The 9,562-nt window shown below is 36.0% G+C and overlaps 1 long non-coding RNA gene across 2 annotated transcripts; it reads right to left on the bottom strand.

The window, feature by feature from the left end:
• Positions 1 to 3,047: 3,047 nt before the first annotated feature.
• LOC115305561 lies at positions 3,048 to 6,548 on the bottom strand. 2 transcript variants are annotated; one of them, XR_003914848.1, is made up of 3 exons: positions 6,450 to 6,548; positions 3,470 to 3,526; positions 3,048 to 3,380 (listed from the first exon to the last, which is right to left on the bottom strand). It is a non-coding gene; the product is annotated as an uncharacterized LOC115305561 (long non-coding RNA). The 2 variants fall into 2 exon arrangements; XR_003914849.1 differs by lacking the exon at positions 6,450 to 6,548 and adding an exon at positions 4,855 to 4,921.
• Between the last annotated feature and the right edge of the window lie 3,014 nt (positions 6,549 to 9,562).

The raw sequence follows: 9,562 nt of genomic DNA, 5'->3' as shown, positions 1-9,562 counted from the left end.
CATAATTTTTGATGTCTTTCTTCCTGGCTGTTATTTACCTTGGTGGTCTTAAAGAATCTGGGTCCTGTTTTCTATCCCGTGACATATTGCTACTCAAGTTTGCTACTCAAGTAAAAGTCCTCATGAAATGAAGAGAAGTGGCTAAAAATGGATGACAGTTCTCTTGTTGATTTGCCAATTAAAGAAAAAGGCACTCTATCTCTTCTTGTGCTTCAGCTTCACGGATATTCTGCAGCCACCTTTCCATCACCTTAATGCACTCAGGTACACACCTGGGTAATGATAAGCCCCATTACTGCCACTTTGACACTTTTATGTGCTGCTGGAAATGTTTCTTCTTAATTTCACAGTTCAGTGCCACTCTTTGGATTTAGGACTTTGAAATTTTCTCTCCAGTTTATTTTCTGAAATACTTTTTTACTTTCCATCCACAATAACTTCATAAAACTGCCAACACCTCTAAAATCAATCTTTTTCCCTTAAACACACTTCTGACATGGTCTTAAGATGTACTTAGCTCTTAAATTTTTTTTCTCTGCTTAATGGTTTCATACATGTTTGAGGAAGACTGTGGAGGACCTAGGCAGTGTGTGATTAGGGTGGCATCTCACTTTCCATCTCTACTATTTTAGTTCTGGTAACTAAAGTGACAGGGTGCCTGAAAATTTAGGACATGTATCATAAATAAATACAGCACGTTCTTAGGAAAATTAATTTATTTAAACTCTCTGCTCAGGGACAGTGATATGGAGGTAGAGGACACAAAGTCAGGGTTCTTGCCCACTTGAGGGCCCTCCAGATTCCTGTGTTCCTCAGTTTTATGGATAGGTCTCTTAACATATTAACAGTCTCATCTGTCAAATAACAATATTCAATTTTCTTCTTAAAGCACCTCTGTGGAATCAAGTAAATCTGTTACGCTTTTAAAGAGCATCATTAAGGGGGTTATCATTGTGATTTGCAACAATGTGGCAGATTCAGAAATTTAACTCACTCCTCAGATACGCAAGGGGAAATGAGCTTCTTTGTTTCTATAATTGATCTAAGGTTCCTCAAGAGCCTCCATCTATCCTTGGAAAGCAACTGGAAAGTGGGAGCTTCTACAGTGAGGAGCAGAGGGGAGATGTATCAATGGGATTTCTCTTCAGCTTTGAATAGTCTCTTGAGCATGACTCATTCTTTTTTTGTAAAAGCCTGTCTTTCATATTAACTCTCTGTATTCCGCTTTGTGTCCAAGTATGCAAGTTGGTTTAAAGATTTAAATGCATCAGCTCTGTGGTAGGCAAAATAATGGGCACCCCAGAATACTCATACCCTGCTACCCAGAACCTAGGAATAGGTTACAGTCCAATGCAAGGAAGGATTAAAATTGCAGATGGAAATAAGCTTGTTAATCAACTGATCTTGAAATAGGGAGATTATCCAGGAATACCTTGGTGGGCCCAATGTAATTACAAGTGTCCTTATAAGTAAAAGAGATGCAGAAGAGTCAAAGCCAGAGTGATGCAGGGTGAAAAAGGCTAATGATGGAAAGGGACCATGAGCCAAAGAATGCAGGCAGTCTCTAGAAGCTGGAATAGGCAAGGGAATGGATTTTCACCTGGAACTTCTTTGTGATTCTATCTCAGTGAGACCCACTTCAGATATCTAGTCTCCCCAAATATAAGGTAAAAAACTGGTCATATGTAAACCATTAGGTTTGTGGCCATTCATTAGAGCAGCAATAAGAGACTCATACAGGGTCCGTGTCATATTTTCTTGGTCTTTGGAGCTCCATATAGCAAATCTAGTCTGACCGATGGCCACGGAAGTACACAGCTAGTTCTGTCTGGCCTTTTCACGCTGGTTCTTATCACAAAAGTCTGTGGTTTCCACTGTTTGTCTCTGACACAAAGTTCCTGCACTTTGTCTCTGTGTCATGACCTCTTGGCCATCTCAAGAAGTCTATGTTGTCTTACTGAAGCATGACATGTCTAGACTATGTACAAACCATGGAGATTCAAGTGTGAGGCTCATGCTCATCCATCTAAATATCTCTTTTGGCTGTGCTGGGCCATAATCCCCCAGGTTTGGGTTGTGCCCCCCCAGTATGGTAGTTTCCCCCACACTTTTAAGGGAAAACTAACCAAAAGGTCTTTTTGTTCTAGATTTTCAGTCACTCTATCTGACATGCTGAAAAGGGTAAGGCACAGAGTTGTAACTGTTCACTTCCCAAATCACTCTCTTGTTTCTCATTCTCACAATGTTCAGAGCTAGAAGAAATGTGCTTCCCTTGCCAACCTTTCTTTTTGTCATGTTCTGCCTTCTCTCTGTCCCTAGTTTATAGATAGTAATCTATGCTGTGGTGGGCAAACTTGAATGTTGCTATGTCAAAGGCAGTAAAATAATTTATATTCTCTTTTTCTTAGCATGTTTTAATGTGGGCTGAAGAAATTTGACTCCAGAATTTTAGTAAGTAAAACTAGAATTTTACTCCCTCTTTCATTTTGTATATATGTTGTATAATTTTGATCATTTGAAGAGACAACTCCATGCATCTAGAATATTATTGATAGGGCACCTGGGTGGCTCAGTCAGTTAAGCGTCTGACTTAGGCTCAGGTCATGAACTCGCAGTTCGTGGGTTAGGGCCCTACGTCGGGCTCTGTGCTGACAGCTACCTCAGAGTCTGGAGCCTATCTTCAGATTCTGTGTGTCCCTCTCTCTTTGGCCCTCCCCTGCTCGTGCTGTCTCTCAAAAATAAATAAAAAACAAAAAATTAAAAAATATTAATAATGAGGATAACCAATTTCAAGAAAATTAAAAGAGAAAAGCCATTGAATGTTATTCCTACAACACCAAAAAATATTGGATTTTTTGGTATTATACACATTAACTTTTTTTAAAGACAGGTTAATAAAAGTGTGAGAAATAATAGTGAGGTGTGTTACTTAAAATTCTCTCATATACTTAAAATGTATATTGATTATTGTGGTTGTTATTATATTTAATTAAATTAAATCACATGCTTCAGGTTTGAATTAGGAAATTCAAGAAAGCTATTAACACTTGAACTCTAAATGTGCTGTTTATTTTACCAAACTGGTGATAGACACATTTCTTAGGGTCCTTGATTAAATTGTATTTGTGGAGTGATGGGGCTAATGTAGACCATAAGAAATCACTTCATAAATTCCCTTGAATTCCGGAAGTATCATTTGGAAACCTGTGTAAAATTATTGCCATCAATTCTATAGACATCACTGTCATCCTCTCAAAGTTAGGAAGGTATTTCTAAGCAAATAAAAGTTGCTCTTTTCCTTCCCTTGTATTTATCTTATAATTTGGATGTTGGCAATTGAAGATCACTTCATTTCTGCTTCTTCTCTCTATTTTCTTTCTCTGTAGAAGAAATTAGGTTTTTTCCCCTTAAAAATTGAGAGTAAAATGCATCTAATATTGCAGAAGGACAATATGACAACAATACTTACCTCTCAACCTCAATTGTATGAAATGGTCTTTTTGTTGACAATCATTCCTTAGGTTACCTAAGTACAAGAAGAAAAATAAAATAGAATTATTGACAGTCTCAGAATTGTCTTGACTTCTCTACATGATCTCCACGAATGATACCATATAAACCTGTGGCATTTTAAATTAATTTCCATGTTCCCATTTCTAGCTATTTTATTTCCATCAGCCTCTAGACCTATATTTGACTTCTTGTGAGACGCCTCCCCCTATCTTACTTCAGGTTCTACATGTCTCAGTCAACACTAATATTTTCACTCATTTTACCCCTCAAATATGCTCCTTTCTTTGGTTTTAGGTATCTTACTTAATGGTTACCGTCTTACTGGCCATTCAGGAAAAATCCTCAGTTGTCTCTGTGGTAGCATCCCTGGATTCACACTAAGGCCCCTGACACATGAGAAAGCCCAGCCAAAATCTATAAAACTAACTGGCAGCTGCCTGTCGGGTGAATGTAGACATGTGAGCAAAGCCATCCTACACCAGTCATGTCCCAGAGGGCTTACAGATCTAACAGCCAAATTAAGTGCTGTTGTTGGAATGTGGGTATTAATAATGCCAGCAGTAGATAAATAACATAACCATTTTGCCCTCTTCTCTTGTTTCTGCTCCATATCCAATGGGTTATAGAGTTCTCATTCAACATCTGCTGGATATTTGAATCTGTTTTCTTTTCTCTATTTCTTGCCACTGCCTTATTCAAAGTCTCATTTACTTGTTTTGGTTTTTTTCCTAAGCTATTGTAAGATAACCATCACTGATCTCTCAGCTTATGGTATTTCCTACCCTATTGAATCCTCTGTAACAATAAGTAATAGTATAATGTAGCAGTTATGTTTTCAGATTCTGGACTTGAATCCCAGCTGTGCTACGTGGTAGCTCTATGGTTAGGAGCATTACATAACCCTTCCTCCCTCAGGTTTTTTTAATGTGTGAAATTGGTATAAAAATGCTACCTGCCTCCTAGAGTATTTACGCAGTTTCTGAATTAGAACAGTTTCTCCCAATAGTAGGCACTCAGTGAACACAGTGAACATTATTATTGAACATACATTGATCATTTTGTCAAGAGTAAGTGTATTTTGTGGACTATGTTTTGAGTAAGATGTTACCCCAGAGGATTCCATAATCAAATAAGTCTAGAAGCCATTGCTAAAATACCACTTCTTGAGAAAAGTTGTAATACTGAACTGTTTACTTCTGGTTGGTGCCAGGAAAACAGCAAACTGGATTCAAGTGATGTTACTGGAAAGAATTGATCCTGCTGGACTGAAGAGGCATGAGAGGAATAGTAAGAAAGCAGGGAGAAAGCACGAAGTAGCAAGCTTCTTTTTTCACCTCTTACCTTGCTTTCTCGCTCTAGTGCACCCTAATGGGGAGCCAGCTTAGGGAGGAGGAAGGCACTTTAAGAGCCTAGGTGCCTGTTTCACAAAGCAGAGTACAGAATGGTTGGTTTAGAGATGACAGTCAATGTAAAGAAAATACCTCTAATATTATCTTTACTATTAAGTATGAAATTGAAAAGTTATACAAAACATTAACCAATTGTTCTATAAGTGCTAAAAGACAAATTTTAAGACATTGACAAGGGAGTCCCAACAGGTTTTGAAAAGAATTGGTGTCCTTTACACTATCCCTTATGCAATATGAATGTTGAATATATATTCAGTGTCAGAAATTGAATATTCCGGTTAAAGTACTTAAAACCGCTTCCAGTAAATCAGTCATCAGAATTTTGGAAAATTGATTATGCAACAAGATGAGTCTTAAGAAATCAATTTTTGCAAATTGACCTAGTCTTCAATAAATGTTTGCCATAATCATTACTTTTATTATGATCATCATCATTATTAACTATAGAAAGCAGTCCAAGTGCATTGGGATAACGTATGCATGTATAAGGTTGATTTGGCCAGTCTTCCCTATACTTTTCCAGATCAGTACCATTCTTCCTGCTTTTGACCCTCCTAGAAGTGACTGCTTAACTTTTTTAGTAAATAGTAATGAAAAATTATTTTCTCTGAAGATTTCCCTGAAACACTTTGGAGACTGTAATTATCCCCTCTTCTATATTTCCACTCTGTACATGTTTTTATGATTGTGCTTATAGAGCTAGAGATAGATTGTGCTCTAGAGCTTTATGGTGGTGTGCTTCTTTCCTCCTTTTTAAGTAGTTGGAATTTTAGAAGCCATGTTTTCTTATTTTACTTTTTATCTCTAGGCAGAAGCATAATAACTTAAACATAGAAATTCAATAAATGTTTGTTGCTTTTCTTAAGGCAAGTTTAATCTAAGTAGTCTTCAAAACTTTAGCAAGTAGTTATCTTTATATATGTGCATCATCAGAAGAGTCCACAAACTATGGCCTTTACATGGGCCAAATCCAGCTACCTGCTATTTTTGTAAATCAAATTTCATTTAAACAAAGCCACACTCCATTCATTTAAGTTTTGTCCATAGGGCTTTCAAGCTAAAATGGCTTAATTTAGTAGCAACAAAAATTTTTTTGGTCCACAAAGCCTAAAAAATTTATTATCTCACCTATTACAGGGAAAGTTTGCCTCCACAGACCCATGATTATAAAGGTTTTATTAATACCAGATTGTTTTCCTTTTAGAAGCTTGGAACTTGCTAGGAAATAATAATTCTGGGAAATTAAGATCCACTCCTAAGTTAATCACCATTAGAAGATAAATGATTCCATATCTTCATAGGTTTTCTCTCCCATTAATTTAAACTACCTCCACTCATGTTTTCCTTTCCACACATAAGGAAATCCTTTCATTTTTATTTTATATGCAATTAATATGACCCACTTTTCTAGCTCATAGATTATTATTACTATTTAAATCAAAACTAATTTGAGCCTCCTTTATCCCTATCTCCTCCAGTGGGGCAGCACTCCTATAATAATCTCAAATCTCCAGGTTATTTACTCACATCATTATATCCTCATAAGTCAGCATCATGAATGGAGCTAGAACTCACAAGGATGGTAGAAGATTCCAAACACACTGTCTAGAAAGCACTATTGCTTCAGAATCCTCCACGACTTTGGTATGTTACCAAAATGATGTAAGCAGCAATTATCTGGACAATCCAAAGTGATTTTGTACTCACTACTGTCATCATAATTGCCATTAGAATGTGACGTCAATGGAGATAGCCTAAGAATTAGCCCTAAGTGTAGGTCACATCTTACCTAATGGCGAGGACTCCTCAGCTGAGCTCTATGGTACCGCATTTTTATCCAAAATACTTATTTGACCCAAAGTGTCTGACTTTATATCTAAACCATGGACAATGAAGGAAAAGAAGGCCTGTCCACCAGCTCATTCTGACCAATACATGCCTTACTTCACAGGTCGTGACTATTAACAATCACACACAGGCTTTTCCTTCTCAGCAAACTCACAATTCTGTGACGGCCATGTCAACGAAGGGGTACAGATTCGCCCATGTACGTGTCCACTATCTATCTGTCCTTATCGTAGTTTAGTCTTTGATGGTCATAAATCTAAGCTCAGTATTTTCTTGGTCAGCTTGTCTTTTGGGGAGGTTCTTGGTTTTGCTTTCTTCCAGGTAACCATATTCAAGACCAATGTCAATCCATCAGAAATATTCTAATACGCCTAAATCCCCAAAGTAAAGGATTTTTATATTTTTTGTTTAAGATCCTTCTTCATCCCTTTTGTAGTTTCTTCTTTTCAACAGCTTTAGAATCTTGCATAATAGTTGGTAAAAAGTGGGATTCACACTGTTCAGTCAGAATACTGCTTTTATTACCCTCTTTCCCTAGGACTGGACGCTAATTTTATATGCTGAAAAGAATGGAGTGATTTCTCCCCACCCAAAAGAAGGTGCTCTGAATTAACTTGTTCTCTTGACCTCTCAACATATTAGGAACTACAAATTTAAAATGTAATTCTCTGTAACAACAGTCACCAAAAACATATATGCTCTGCCATTTCAAGAGCACTGCTATATAATTGAAGCAAAATTCAGCCAAAAATTTATTCCAGAGATCACATGAAATGTGTTTACATAGACAAACATAATTAAAATTAACTCACTGAATTTAGACAAATGTTTCATAATTGGTTTGGAGCAGTGCATTGTTCTAATCCAGTAGTTCTATGGACGTGGCTCCTGTTTCATCATTCATTCTTTGGGATTCTTTTGCAGTTGTCTTCTTTATTTCTATCTAGGGTTTGTTGAATTATTTCTACAAGTTCTGGAATCAGCTTGATAATTGAAAAAAGTGATTTTTTTTCTCTTTTTTAAACTAATTTATTATTTTAAAACATTACTTGAAGAGTATCTGAATTAATTTAGAATTTTGAACTGCCTACTTGTCCTCACCATCAATTGGTTTGTTATAGGCTCAGAGAGAATTCTTTGGAATTGGGAAAAGAAAATGCAAATGAAAGTGTGCATGCTCTGTCTGGTGGATTCTGTTGGCAGAAATTGTTTTAGGGAGTAAAGAGCTGTTGCTCCTTAGAAACAGATTGAAATTGCTTTATAAAAAGGATTCAGATTTTATGTTTTCCAATACATGTTTTTTCTCCTACACTATCTCTTTTAAAAATGAAGTACTTTATATTATCCAGGAAGTAGCCTTCTAAACAGCACCCATGTACAAATGCTTCAAGATGCACTAGCCTTTCTACAAGATCTGGTCTTTTGTTACTGGTCCAAGCCAGGCATATTAAGATTAGTTTTTCTCCATTCTTTTCATATTTTGACAGTTTTCTTATTTAGTCTTAAAGGCATGAGAGATGCACCACCTTCTTTTATAGTGTTTGACATGTCATATAATCTTTTTGGATTTGTTTCCTTTTCAATTGAATGAAAGGATTTGGCTGCCAAAAATAATTTGTGATCTTGGTTCCCTAATAAAGTCTGGCATATCTCCAAAATGGTATGATTCCATGAGAATTAAAAGATGTTGAAAGTTCTTACTGGTCATTGAAGATATTGATGTTGTGTGCTAACCAAAACATCTGTAGCAAAAAATGACAATTCCCAGAGAATTTAACTTTACCATTGCTTTGGAGGAAATTTATAACAGCACAGGTAAAATGCAGATAGTCACTGGGCAAGAAAGCAAATTTGAACAGATGCTGTATAAATATCATCAAGCTCTGAAGGGATAAAACAGAGAAAACCCGTGAACCAAACAAAGCTGTATAGTCCAAAACTGGGGGAAAAAAAAAAGGAGAGAAACTTCATAAAATAGTAATGTTAAGGAAAACTAATGGAGAATATGTTCATGGCATAGGAAGCCTCACATAAATATTAGAAGATATTGACAAATGTGTTGATGAAATACTAACCTAGAAAGAATAAGCAGACTGCTTAGCTGGAGCTTGGTTTATATTCCTTCTTTCACATGATAGAAAGAAATAAACTGTTTTTGAATTGTTCCTGTGTGCCATGATTTGTGCTTGATGCTTTCATATATATAATTTCTCACCCAATGTTCAAACCAACCATAGAATACAGGTTGAAGTTATTTCTGTTTCATAGAATAGAAAATCTGAGACTCAACTAAAAATGTAAGGAACACAGGGAAGGTCATAGTATGAATATAAAAATGGTTAAGAATTTGAATCCCAGTTTCTCAGACCTCTAAACTTATTTTCCTCCCACTCAATAGCTTTTGTAATAATGGAGATATTTTCATTGTCTTCAGGTTAAACTGCATCTTCCAAATTAGCAAAATATAATATCCAGTTCCAAGATACACATTGTTCTTCACATTTTAACATAAATCATTATCTCACTTGACAAGTGATTGGATGTTATAGTTTGATTAGGAACAATTTTAAATTTCTTAGTGGTACAAGGGACAGTGTTTTTTTTTTAAAAAAAAAAACAATGGTGCTTTAGATTTATTGAAGTATGGTAATGTTTTTACATTTTAGGGTTGAGTTCAAGCTAAATGAACAGCATTTTGTTTTTTCAAATGTAGCAAGTCATGAAAAATAAGGCACTTGCTTCTGTGTTCATAGAAAAATAAGAAATGTAGAATCTATGCCCCTATTCTCCAT

The sequence above is a fragment of the Suricata suricatta genome, chromosome 10, assembly GCF_006229205.1.
Source record: "Suricata suricatta isolate VVHF042 chromosome 10, meerkat_22Aug2017_6uvM2_HiC, whole genome shotgun sequence".
NCBI classification, from domain to species: domain Eukaryota; kingdom Metazoa; phylum Chordata; class Mammalia; order Carnivora; family Herpestidae; genus Suricata; species Suricata suricatta.
This window is presented reverse-complemented; position numbering and strand designations above follow the sequence as displayed.